This window comes from Dipodomys merriami, unplaced genomic scaffold (genome assembly GCF_024711535.1).
Source record: "Dipodomys merriami isolate MVZ:Mamm:240054 unplaced genomic scaffold, mDipMer1.0.p SCAF_198, whole genome shotgun sequence".
NCBI lineage: Eukaryota > Metazoa > Chordata > Mammalia > Rodentia > Heteromyidae > Dipodomys > Dipodomys merriami.
The window spans coordinates 1,960,347-1,972,352 of record NW_027203359.1 but is presented as its reverse complement, the minus strand read 5'-3'; the positions used below and the strand labels follow the sequence as shown (position 1 = coordinate 1,972,352).

Genomic DNA, 12,006 nt, shown 5'->3' with positions numbered 1-12,006 from the left:
GGCTGAGATCTTTATATATATAAAATCTCCATGCAGCACTCCTGAGTCTGAAGTGAGTCTTGGATTTCTGCTTTTAATAAACTCTATGTGACTCTGAGGCAGCTAGCTGGAACTGCCCATTAAGATACATCAAGCCAGGAGCCAGTGGCTCACTCAGGAGGCTGAGATCTGAGGATCATGGTTTAAAGCCAGCCCAGGCAGGAAAGGCCGGGAGACTCTTATCTCCAACTAACCACCAGAAAACCAGAACTGGCACTGTGGCTCAAGTGGTAGAGCACTCACCTTGAGCCGCAGAGTTCAGGGACAGCGCCCAGGCCCAGAGTTCAAGCTCCATGACCAACAACAACAACAACAAAGAGACATGTCAATCTAGGCTACAGGAAGCACCCAGTCTTGTGACTGAACTTATCCAGGTTAAACTGTCCTTCCGATGGCACTAGGGAATGGGTTTGAGAGGGTATGAGAGAGAGGCAGGCTTTGGGATCCCACACTGTCCCCTGAACAAGGGAGTCGGTGGTAGGAATTAAAGAACTGAATTAATTAATTAATTAAAGAATTAAGGAGAAAGGAACAGCCCGGAGGACACTCAGGATGCAGAATCAGAGGACTTCAGTAATTGATCTGGTATGAGATTGAAGTCAGTAGCATCAGGGGATCCCCAAAGACCTAGCTCACACCCCTGTGGCCCCTTATAACACCCTGCACAAAAGCCTCTGTGTTCAAAGAACTCAATAAATGTAGGTGAACAAAGGACTGGAAGCTATTATCCTACAGAGTGAAAAAGCCGCATTACAATGCCAAGGGGGGAAAAGATGCCGTGTGCCATCTCAAACAGGAGAGGGTAAAACCTCAGCCAATACCACAACGTTACCAAGCCAAATGGCTAGTGAAACGGTGCCATCCCCTATAGGTTGTAAATGCTACATGGGTCAAGGTAATATGGAATCTGGCACCGTCAACGGAAAGGAATGGATAATTAAACCAAGGTTTAGCAAACTGAAATAAGAACATTTGAAATGAGAAACTGTAACAAACTTCTTGCTTGCTTTACTTTCTCCCCCTCTCTCTCTCCCCTCCCCACTTCCTCCCTCCTTTCCTCCTCCTGGATTTTTATTCATGTAGAAATGTGGTCCAAGTTATTTAAACCTATATACAGAAAACCATTGAGCAATGGCTGTGGCCTCTTTTCTCCATAAACTTCTAAGAAGCAAGAATTTCCTCTGTGTCTGGGCATGGTACTGCATGCCTGTACTCACAGCTATATGGAAAGCAAAGACAGGAGGATGGCAGTTTGAGGCCAGCCTATCAAAAAGTTCCCCTGTGTCGAAAATAAAGTTGGGTGCTATTGGACAAAGACCTGATATTCCTGTGGGAAGATCTTGGGGGGCGGGGGGTACGCGGAGTAAGAAGAGATCCTATATCTGAGAGGGGGAAAAACAAAATAAAACTAAAAACAAAAAGACAGGCTTGGCACAAGCCTAGCAAGTACAAGGCCAGGCATTGGATCTCCAGGTAAAGAATTTCTGCTGGGGAGAAGAAGGCGGGGTCTAGAGCATCTAGAGCATGAAGAATGAAGTCCTTGTACCTTGTCTCCTGTCATGACTATGCTCAGGACTGAAACCTTCTGCTTCAGTCCATACTGGGTTGAAGGAAAAGAAGCAAAATCCTAGATGGTGGCTCAGCCTCTTGGCTGTGTCCCCTGGACGAGTCACTCAACTTCTCTGAACTCTCTCTGTGTTTCCCAAGTCAGTAAGATGATGGATGTGGCACCTGAGACCACGGATACAAATGGCTCACACAATTCCCATGATCCCCCATCAGGTCCTTACGAATGTCTACTCCTCCCCTCCTCACTCACACCAGCCCTCCCCTCATATGGCATTCTCACCTGTGCCTACATATGGCCTAAGGGCCACCTTGAAAGATTCCATCTTCTCTCTAGGATTCCTCCACCAATCCCTCTGTCCCTTAAGGACCATTTTCTCATTTGGAGTCTCTCCAGCCTTGTATTTCTAGTCAACCATCAATCCTTGCAGCCTTCCTGGTCTACTTGAATTATCACCCAGGAGCCTCAAACAGATTTTTCTATTTCCCTTTATGTTTCGCCGGGCGCCAGTGGCTCCCGCCTGTAATCCTAGCTACTCAGGAGGCTGAGATCTGAGGATCGTGGTTCAAAGCCAGCCTGGGCAGGAAAGTCTGTGAGATTCTTATCTCCAATAAACCACTAGAAAACTGGAAGTGGCACTGTGGCTCAAGTGGTAGAGCGCTCGCCTTGAGCTGAAGAGCGCAGGGACAGCACCCAAGCCCAGAGTTCAAGCCCCACGACCGACAAAAAAAATAATAATTACATTTTCCCCCATCGGTGATGACATGGATTGGTGCATGATGGTTAGCAAGAATTATTTATTACCCAATCTCTTGGTCTTAAAAATTTGGACATGATGTTGGATGGTTCACATTTATTCCTGTCTGGATCAAGGACTACCGTTCATAATTTCTGGTAATCACTCAACCTTGGGATTATGGGCAATATATGGATAGCCAGAAGGCAGAAGTAAGTAGACACCAAAGAAAATGAGCTGGGGCGGGAGGGGTGGGGACACACACGCAGTGGCTCGTGCCTGTAATCCTAGCTACTCAGAAGGCCGAGATCTGACAATCAAAGACAACCCCAGGTTGAAAAGTTCCTAAGGCTCTTATCTCCAATTAATCACCCCAAGACCAGAAGTGGAGCTGTGACTCAAGAGGAAAAACTAAATGAAAAAGCTAAGTGACAGCACCCAAGCCCTGAGTTCAAGCCCTAGAATTGGCGTGCATGCACCTGCGCATGCACACATGCATGCATGCACACGCACACACGCGTGCACACACACACACATACACACACCAAAAAAAAGGAAAATGTTCAGCACAGTACCCCAGCTCTGGAAATGAAAGATAAAGGCAAGGTCAACACTGACAGAAAAGCAGAAAAAGGAAGTCTGGGGCAGGGCTGTAAATCCCCTTCAGCTGAAAGGGACATTATATAGCATACAACGGGAAAAGATAAACACAAAATCCTCAACTGTTCCTGACTTTTTTATTACAAAACTTCATAGGAGGGGCTGGGAAGGTGGCTCAGTGGCAGAGCACTTGCTTTGCATGCATGAGGCCCTGGGTTCGATTCCTCAGCACCACATAAGCAAAAAGCCAGAAGTGGCACTGTGACTCAAGTGGTAGAGTACTAGCCTTGAGCTGAAGAGCTGAGGGACAGCGCCCAGGCCCAGAGTTCAGGCCCCACGAACACACACACACACACACACACACACACACACACACACACACACACACACACACACACACACACACACACACACACACACACACACACACACACACACTCTCTCTCTCTCTTCAAAGGATCCACAGAAATATTTCACTGCAGGTCTGTGTCAAGGCCAGGCCTAGAGTTCAGGCCCCACGAACACACACACACACACACACACACACACACACACACACACACACACACACACACACACACACACACACACACACACACACACACACACACACACACACACACACACTCTTCAAAGGATCCACAGAAATATTTCACTGCAGGTCTGTGTCAAGGCCAGGCCTCTGACCTACCCCAGAAGAAGAAGGGCTGGTCCAAGTAATGATGTTCATCCTAAGACACCTACCCCTATGCTGCCCAGGGCCGCAAAACTGACCCAGGAAGACAACCAATCTGAGAGCCAGGAGGGATGACAAAGGCACAGCACAGGGACCACGGCGCCCACATCATGGCCACAGGACATGGCACGGACCTGTCAGAGCAACAAACCAAAGGTAGGAGGCTGCAGAAATGAAGAGGCACATGGACAAAGGCAGGTGAGAAGGGACAGGAGCAGATCCGCAGAGAAAGGGTGGGATGGAAACCCAGCGGCCACACAGGGACAGAAGACACAATCCCAATGGCCACAGACCTGAGACACGCTTTGTTGCTCTTGGTCACTGGTGGCTGGAATGATGATGATGTCCGGGGGGACAAGTGCTTTTTCACTTACGCCAACTAGGGTAGGACTCTTTTTCTTGCAACAAAATATGCCCTGACTACAGCATTCTCTGTTAAGCTAAGCTAAAAACATTCCTCCGGGAGATTGCTCTTATAATCTATTTCAACTGACAGCAGCTACTTTTGTCTGATTTATTGCTGCCCTAAGCCCTTCCTCTGAAGGGAGGAGGGGCGGCGATCGCTTTTCAAGCTGGGCTGATCTGAAACTGGCTTGGCTAGCAGCCCTCCACCCGGCATCTGAACTGGTTTGGTCAGCTCATCCATTCCCTGAAAGCAATGGAGCCACCACATCAGTAACTCCGTTGCTAAGGCAACTGCTTACTTTCCATATCAACTGCAAACTCGTTGCTATGGAGACGCGTATACAAGAAAAATCCCTCTCTCCAGCCAGGAAGGGAGCAGATGGCAGGGAATTCTTGGGGTAGGGGACATTGCTAAATGGGATGTTTACTGGGGTGCCTTTCTCTATCAGAGACGCAATGGTCCCAAATACTCTTACAAGTTTTATGCCTACCACAAAAAGCAAAGAACAGAAATAGAAGTTTGACTTCACCTCCTTTTTGATCAAAAGGTAATCCAGAAATCTTCTTTAGTTTCTTTCCACCCAAAGCCTATGTGCTAATGGGTCTCAGATTTATATCTCTCTCTACCCCTACTGAGCCTACAACTCATACAGCCAACTTTCTACCTGACATCTCATCTCCAATTGAATATGGTCAAAAAGAATATTTTTGCTCGAATTTGCATCTTACCTCCCAACCCAAGTTTTCCAACACACTTTCATCTATGACCTTTAATTCTGGACGAAGAGGGTATAATTTCCATTAACACCTAACTCCACTGGGATAAACAAAAGGGTATCCACCCCCCCACACACACATACACAGCGCTTTTACACCTCTCATTCTCCCTTTTGTGTACATATGCTGGCACTGGAGCTTGAACTCAAGAGCCTCAAACACTTGCCCAGGGCCAGTGCTCTACTACTTGAACCACATCTCCACTTTCTGGCTTTTCGTTGACTCATTGAAGATAAGAGTACCATGGACTTTTTTTCTGCCTGAGCTGGCTTCAAATAGCAATCTTGTAGATTTCAGCCTCCTGAGTAGCTTAAGTTTGCAGACATGAGCCACCAGCATCCGTTCAGTCTCTCGTTTCTAATGTACTTCCTGTGAGCCTTCTTTCTGTTCCTGGGACATTTCCAGTCCTTGCCACCTCAGATCCTTTGCTTGGCTATCTCTACTTGCCTTTCAATGCACACTAGTCAGTTCTTCTTCGAGGTGCCTCCTCTCTTTCCCATCTCTCTCTAGTCTATTATACCATACTTTTTCCCTCACACAGGCCACCCTCATACATGGCCTGTCCTGTCCTTATGTTTAACATGTGCCTCCCCAGCCACCCCCTCACTGGGGATGGTCCAGAAGATCATCTAGCAACCTATCCTGGGTCCACCGCCAGCACCCAGAACAGTGCCGAACATTCCACGAACTCAACAGCATGAATGAAGAAGCGCTGCTGACATGAACCTCGGCTACTTTTCTCTGCAAGTGCAGCTTGCATGCATAGCCTCATTGGTCTTTCTGCAAGATCGCAGAAGCCTTGCTGAACACACTCTGTGTGAAGGCATCTATAGGAGAAGGGAAAGAAGTCAGCTTATTCAGTGAGAAAACCAGGAGTGCTTAGCGTCACTCTACGCCCATGTTGATGCCAGGGTGCCTAGCTTCTGGATCCCAGTGGCTCTGTGTGTGCGTTCCCTCCACTGTAGCCATCACAGGACTGTCTTTAGGGAGGAAAAAAAAAATGTTCCTGGATGCAGGTGGCTCACACCTGTAATCCTAGCTACTCAGGAGCCTGAGATCTGAGGACTGAGGTTCAAAGCCAACCCAGACAGTAAAGTTCTTGAGACTCTTATCAGCAAAAGAAAAACAGAAATGCAGCTGTGACTCAAGTGGTAGAGTGTTAGCCTTGAGCAAAAAAGCTAAGCGGTAACACAAGGCTCTGAGTTCAAGCCCTAGTACCAGCACTAAATAAAAAAGCAAACAAAAGAGAATCAAATGTTGGCTGGGAATATGGCTCAGTGGTAGAGTGCTTGCCTAGCATGCATGAAGCCCACATAGACAGAAAAGGCCAAAGGTGGAGCTGTGGCTCAAGTGGTAGCGTGCTAGCCTTGAGCATAAGAAGCCCAGGGACAGTATCCAGGCCCAGAATTCAAGCCCCAAGACTGTGGGGGGAGACAAATGCATGAATAGTCTGTTGCCTAGGTATTTTCTATCATTAGACAGTAAACACTAAATCAGATTAAATCACTCATGGGTCCTACTCTGAGGACAGCCACAGACTTCTACAAGGCCCTTCAGAGAGCTCCAGGAAATAGTAGGAACTGAAGCCCCCAGGCCTCGAGGGAATCCCACACACCTGCAAGAAGGACAAGAGAAGGAAGAGGCACTGGGGAGCCTGTCCCCACCAGAAGCCTCCCAAGGCCTGTCTGTGCTTACTGCCTCCTGCTGAGATCACAAGCACAGGTACTCAAACAAGCACAGGCACACACACACTCCAAATCAAAGCCTTCATTCTGTGCTTAGAACTGTCTGTAATCTCATAGAGCAAGCCATCAGGTTATTATTAAAAGAACAACTTTGGACTTGACTATCTTCAACCATCTATTTCCTTGCTTTTCTTTGCTTTTCTTTTTTTTTTTTTAATCATTCTTGGCACATACTGCCTCTCTTTACCTCTTATCAAGCTGTTTGCTTTTGAAGATATGAAGTGCAATTTAACCAGAATATCTCAAAGCAAAGTACTGGTTAACTGGAATCGTTTTTAAGGGTTGGTATCTTTGTTTTTACTTAAGTTACTACAGCAATTTCAAATTTTCTGCTTACATCCAACAAGTTCCCATTCTTATTTATATAACCTTTCAACCACCATCTCTCCCCTTCTTTCTTTCTCTCTGAAACTCTTCCAACAAACACATCTCTTAGGTCTAGTAACTCTGGTTTTATAAGCATCTAGACCTTTGTGGCTGAAAATCCAGGCTTGCTTAGTAACAGAACCAACATTTTCACTGGGGTTACAATAGGCTCAGCTTAAAAAAAAAAACCTTCAATTCCCAGCCTTCCTTATAGCTAAATCAGGTCATGTGCCCAGGTTATAACCAATGAAATGAAAGCAGGTTATAGCCAATGATTTGAAAGCCGAGTTAGGTTTCTGGGAAGACCTTTAAAAGTGCTAACTCTGCAGGACCTCTGCACATTTCTTTCTAAAATGACACCGTGCTACCCGATGCCATCTTTGACCAGGAGAGGACTTGGAGAATGAACAACAGTGATGCATTAAAAATGATAAAGAGGAAAGATTGTTTGATTTGTATGACAGGGAAATAAGACCTCTAGTCTATTTAAAACCCTTTCTTTTGTATTTTCTGTGAATTTAGCAGGCAAACCTCAACCTAACTATAAAATCCATGCTCAATATTCATTCCCACACCTGCAGAACTATTGTTAACTTGTTCAAGTGCTGTCTATAAAGAAGACTTACTTACCCAGCCCCAGGTTTTATCTTAGTTCCAAAATGCCTCTTCTCTGGGAAGAAAAGCCTGCTGACTGACTTCCCATGATGCCACTGGTTGGGCAGGCTTGTTTCCGGTACTTACGGGAAAGAAGCTAATGCTTATTCCTTTTCATTTTTGTATTATGTTCCTGTTTCCTTGGAATGTTAGCTCCTGAAGCAATCATCAAACCTTACCTTTTACGTTAACCTTCAACATTATCAAATAGTTCCACTAAGAAATTAATAAAGCCAGGTGTTGGTGGCTTATACCTATAATCTTAGTTTACTTCAAGAGGTTGATAAAGTTCAAAGCCAGCCAGGGCAGATCAATCCAAGACTTTTATTTCCAATTAACCAGCAAAAAGCTGAAAGTGGAGGTATGGCTCAAGTGGAACAGTGCTAGCCTTGATCAAAAAAAAGAGCATACAGGGCTGAGAAGGTGGCTCAGTGGTAGAGCGCTTGCCTTGCATGCCTGAGGCCCTGGGTTTGATTCCTCAGCACCACATAAGAAAAAAGCCGGAAGTGGCGCTGTGGCTCAAGTGGTAGAGCGCTAGCCTTGAGCTGAAGAGCTGAGGTACAGCGCCCAGGCCCAGAGTTCAGGCCCCACGACCGGACCAAAAAAAAAAAAAAAAAAAAAGAGCATGCAGATGCCCTGAGCTCAAGCCCCAGAACCCCCTCAATCCCCCACCTCCTCACCCCCACCCCCACATACTAAAGAGAAAGCAAGTCTCCAAGAGAAAGCAAGTGTGTTAATGCTGGGGTGTGGCTCAATGGCAGAGCCAGTGTTCAGCATTTGCACAGCCCTGGGTTCTAGCCACAGCCCCACAAGAAAGGAAGAAAGAGAGTTTATGTATTAATCCGAATACAGATCACATTTTGTGAAAGCAGCAAAGCCCTCGACTCTCAAACAGGAGGTCAGGGTACCGGCCTCCTGCATTATTTACTGCAGAGAATTATCCGACAGCTAAAGTGATTTCAAAGGAAAATCCCAATGCCTCTTCAGCTCACCAGGAAAGCAATCTGTTGGCTGGATACCCTGGCAGTATACTGCTGGAGAGACATCTAGCAGACCCTCTTAGTGCACAGGGCTACACCAAAGAGAATGAACACCACAGTTCCCCTCACCTAGGGGCGGGGTGACAGACAGTGACTTGGGAGGCAAAGAGCAAAGGACCACAGTTTGAAGCCAGACCAGGCAAAAAGTGAGTGAGATTCTATCCTCAAGAATCATGCTGGATATCTTGCGATCCTAGCTACTTGGTGAGCCGAGGTCTGATCTTGGTCTCAAGCTAGCCCAGGCAAGAATGTGAGACCTTATCTTGCACAGCCTTCGCACAGACCCTTGTTGGGGGGAGGTCCCCCTGGCATCTCACTGGGGAGTCACTGTAGGGACCAGGAGAACAGCATCTATGCGAGAAATGGGAAGCAGAAAGTAAAAGAGAGGGTGGGATTATCAGAGCAGTGCAATCAGGACTTCTGTGAGAGAAAGGTCTGTTCCCTAGAAGGAAGGAGAGCCTGTAGGTAGAGATCATTCATTCATTCATTCATTCATTCATTCATTCATTCATTCATTCATTATGTGGAATGAATGGATGAATGAATGAGCAAAAGTCAGTAAGTATAAAACAGTGGAAGTGTGCCTTGGCCAAGGCTCCTGACGACTGGGGGACACAGACAGAGCAGAAAACCACCACCCAAGGCATTGCATACATTCCTTGGGAACACAGACCGTGCTACCTACCATGAAGGGTCCTGTGACTGAGAGGTCAAGACCTAACAGACACACTGGTGAAGACTCAATCTTCTAAGGCAGCCCAATCTCCAACATAGACAACACACGGCAGCCCTGTGGCCTGGCACCAACTGGACACTGGTGAAAGAGAGGCCATCTCCTGGCAGAGCAGCAGAAAAACAGCAGGGGCCAGCACTGTACCAGGACCACAGCAGCATCTTCTAACATTCATCACCTTCCCTAGGACCCATCGGACATCACTCTATCCAGTAATAGACCAGGCAGGAATGCCCTTCAAAGCGCATTGGTCAAGCAAGAAGATGACTGCCAATCCCACAGAGGTGCTGATGACTCTGGTGGTCATGGGGGCCAATCAGAGCCCAGCTCACATATGGAGGGGAGGTCTGTAACCGTGCTACCTCAGTCAAAACTGCCTTTGAAGAAGACTTCCATCTATCAGGAGTACAGGGGTTGGACAGAGAATTGGAGAAATGGTGTTTATGTTAGAAGGGAATGAACTCTCAAGATACTGGCTGCTCCAGGGGACCAAGGCGAGAACCTGAAAAACAGTCACAGGAAAGCCACAGGCAAACGCAAATGCAGGACCTCTGCATTCACTGAAATGACTGAACTGCCCGTTTCAACACAACAAGAATAAACTCTCTTCTATTTATTCTTTATGTTTCTTTATCCTGAAACCCCCCTGAGTTAATGTGAGGTTTATTTGGATTATTTTAATCCCCTGTAGCTCAGGTTCACAGAACACTTAAGAGGAAGCACAGAGACCACCTACAATGACACCTACACTGAGAAGGTATAATCAAGCACCACGGTTGGGCCAGGCACAGTGGCTCACAACTGTAATCCCAGATACTTGGGAGGCACGGATAGGAGGATCACAGTTTGAAGCCAGACCAGGCAAAAAAGTGAGTGAGACCCTAACTCAACACATGCTACTTAGCAGGCAGTTCAGATGTTTGTCCCAGGCTAGCCCATTTAAATGTCAGACCCTATCTAAAAAGTCAAATGGAAGCAAAAAGGTTTGGAATTTTATGTGTGACAAGTGGTAGAGAGTAAGGACCAAAGAGGGAAGGAGGGAACCAGTAATGAAGGGAAAAAATATTTTTAAAAAAACACAACACTAGAGTTAAGCATATAGTCGTAGGAGCTAGCAGGACTTAAGAGTGAGCTCCTATTCTGCCATTTACTGTGTGACCTCCAGCAACTCACTGAACCTCTCAGAGCTTAACTCATCATCCAATGATGAAGAAAAGCAACGCCCTCCTCCATGAGCAAGAAGTTGGTTTGGTTTCTAAAACTAGCCAGGCACTATTAGCCTACACTAGTGCTTATATTATAGCCTCTCAGAAGACTGAGATCTGAAGGTTCACAGTTCAAAGCCAGCCTGCAGAAAAGTCCATGAAACTCTATCTCCAGTTAACCAGCAAAATGCCAGAGTCCTGAGTTCAAGCCCTGCTAATAGAGGGGAAAAAAAATCTGGAAACTGGATTAGGAGTATGGCTCAGTGCTAATTAAAATCTTAAGAACTAAGCCAACAAAAATGTTAGATCTTCTCCACAGAAAAATGCAATGTGCACTATCACATAACACTAATTTCAGGCAGTCAGCCAAAAGAGCCTCTGACACCTGAAGACTCCGGGGTTACAAAGCCCTAAGCAACTACCAGATGCCTCTTCTGCACATAAGAAAGTGAAGATGCTCAGACAGCCAGGTGCTGCTGCATCAAAACCAGAACCAGCCAAGTGTGATGGTACATGCCTGTAATCCCATCTAGGGGAAAGAAGTAGATCTCAAGATCTCAGTCCAGGCTGGCCTGGATAAAAACTCAAGATCCTACCTGAAAAGTAACTATAGCAGAAAGGTCTAGAGATGTGAATCTAGCAAGCATAAAGCACTGAGTTTTAACCAGTACTGCAACCAAAAACAAAACAGGAGCCCTGTTTTCAATTTTCTTTCAGACAAGCATCGCTTACCCCTTTATAAACTAAAACTGTATTCAGAGCACTCATCCCTGGATATAATAAACATACTTTCATACAGAGCTCTTTTTATAAACCTTCTGATGACAATAACGTTTGTTAAAATAGCCAAGAGGAGAAGTAAAAGAAAAAGAGCAGAAATAGAAACACACACATACCTGAGACATTGTTGTCCGGTTATCCAAACAACTACTTGCCTTCTCACTTACAAGTTCCCAGAGAGCACAGGGTCTGCTCATCTTACAGCCCCAACTAAGACATGAACTTAGGAAACAAAGTAACACCACCCCAGGCTTTAAACTTCATCTTCATTGATCCAGGGCAAAGACTATCCATTAATGACACCAGAAGCTGAAAGACCAATGTGGATGCTAGCAGAGAAACAGCTGAGCCAGGAGCCGGTGGCTCACTCCAGGCCAGCTGGGTAAGTCAGCAAAGTTCCTGTGAGACTCTTCTCTCCAATTAGCCACCAGAAAATGGGGCTGTGGCTCAAAGTGGTTGAGCACTAGCCTTGAGCAGAAAAGCTCAGGAACAGAGCCCTAAGTTCAAGTTCCATAACCAACCAAAACAACAACAACAAAAGGAACAACTGACCCCCTAGGAAGCCCTGGAAGTCAACTTCCACACTCCCAGTGGACAGTGAGACCATCTGTAGGCCACATTCC

The 12,006-nt window shown here is 46.2% G+C and overlaps 1 protein-coding gene and 1 long non-coding RNA gene across 15 annotated transcripts in view; one reads left to right on the top strand and one right to left on the bottom strand.

The window, feature by feature from the left end:
* The window catches only part of Foxn3 (forkhead box N3), a 370,110-nt gene that overhangs the window by 183,620 nt on the left and 174,484 nt on the right, over window positions 1-12,006 (bottom strand). The window lies entirely within an intron of this gene.
* The window catches only part of LOC138831499 (uncharacterized), a 56,678-nt gene that overhangs the window by 31,926 nt on the left and 12,746 nt on the right, over window positions 1-12,006 (top strand). For 3 of the 4 annotated variants that reach the window (XR_011373343.1, XR_011373345.1, XR_011373344.1), the window contains exon 2: window positions 3,702-3,834. This is a non-coding gene — a long non-coding RNA (uncharacterized lncRNA). Of the gene's footprint in view, window positions 1-3,701; window positions 3,835-9,585; window positions 10,230-12,006 lie in introns of those variants that run through there. The other variant, XR_011373346.1, reaches the window with a different exon arrangement.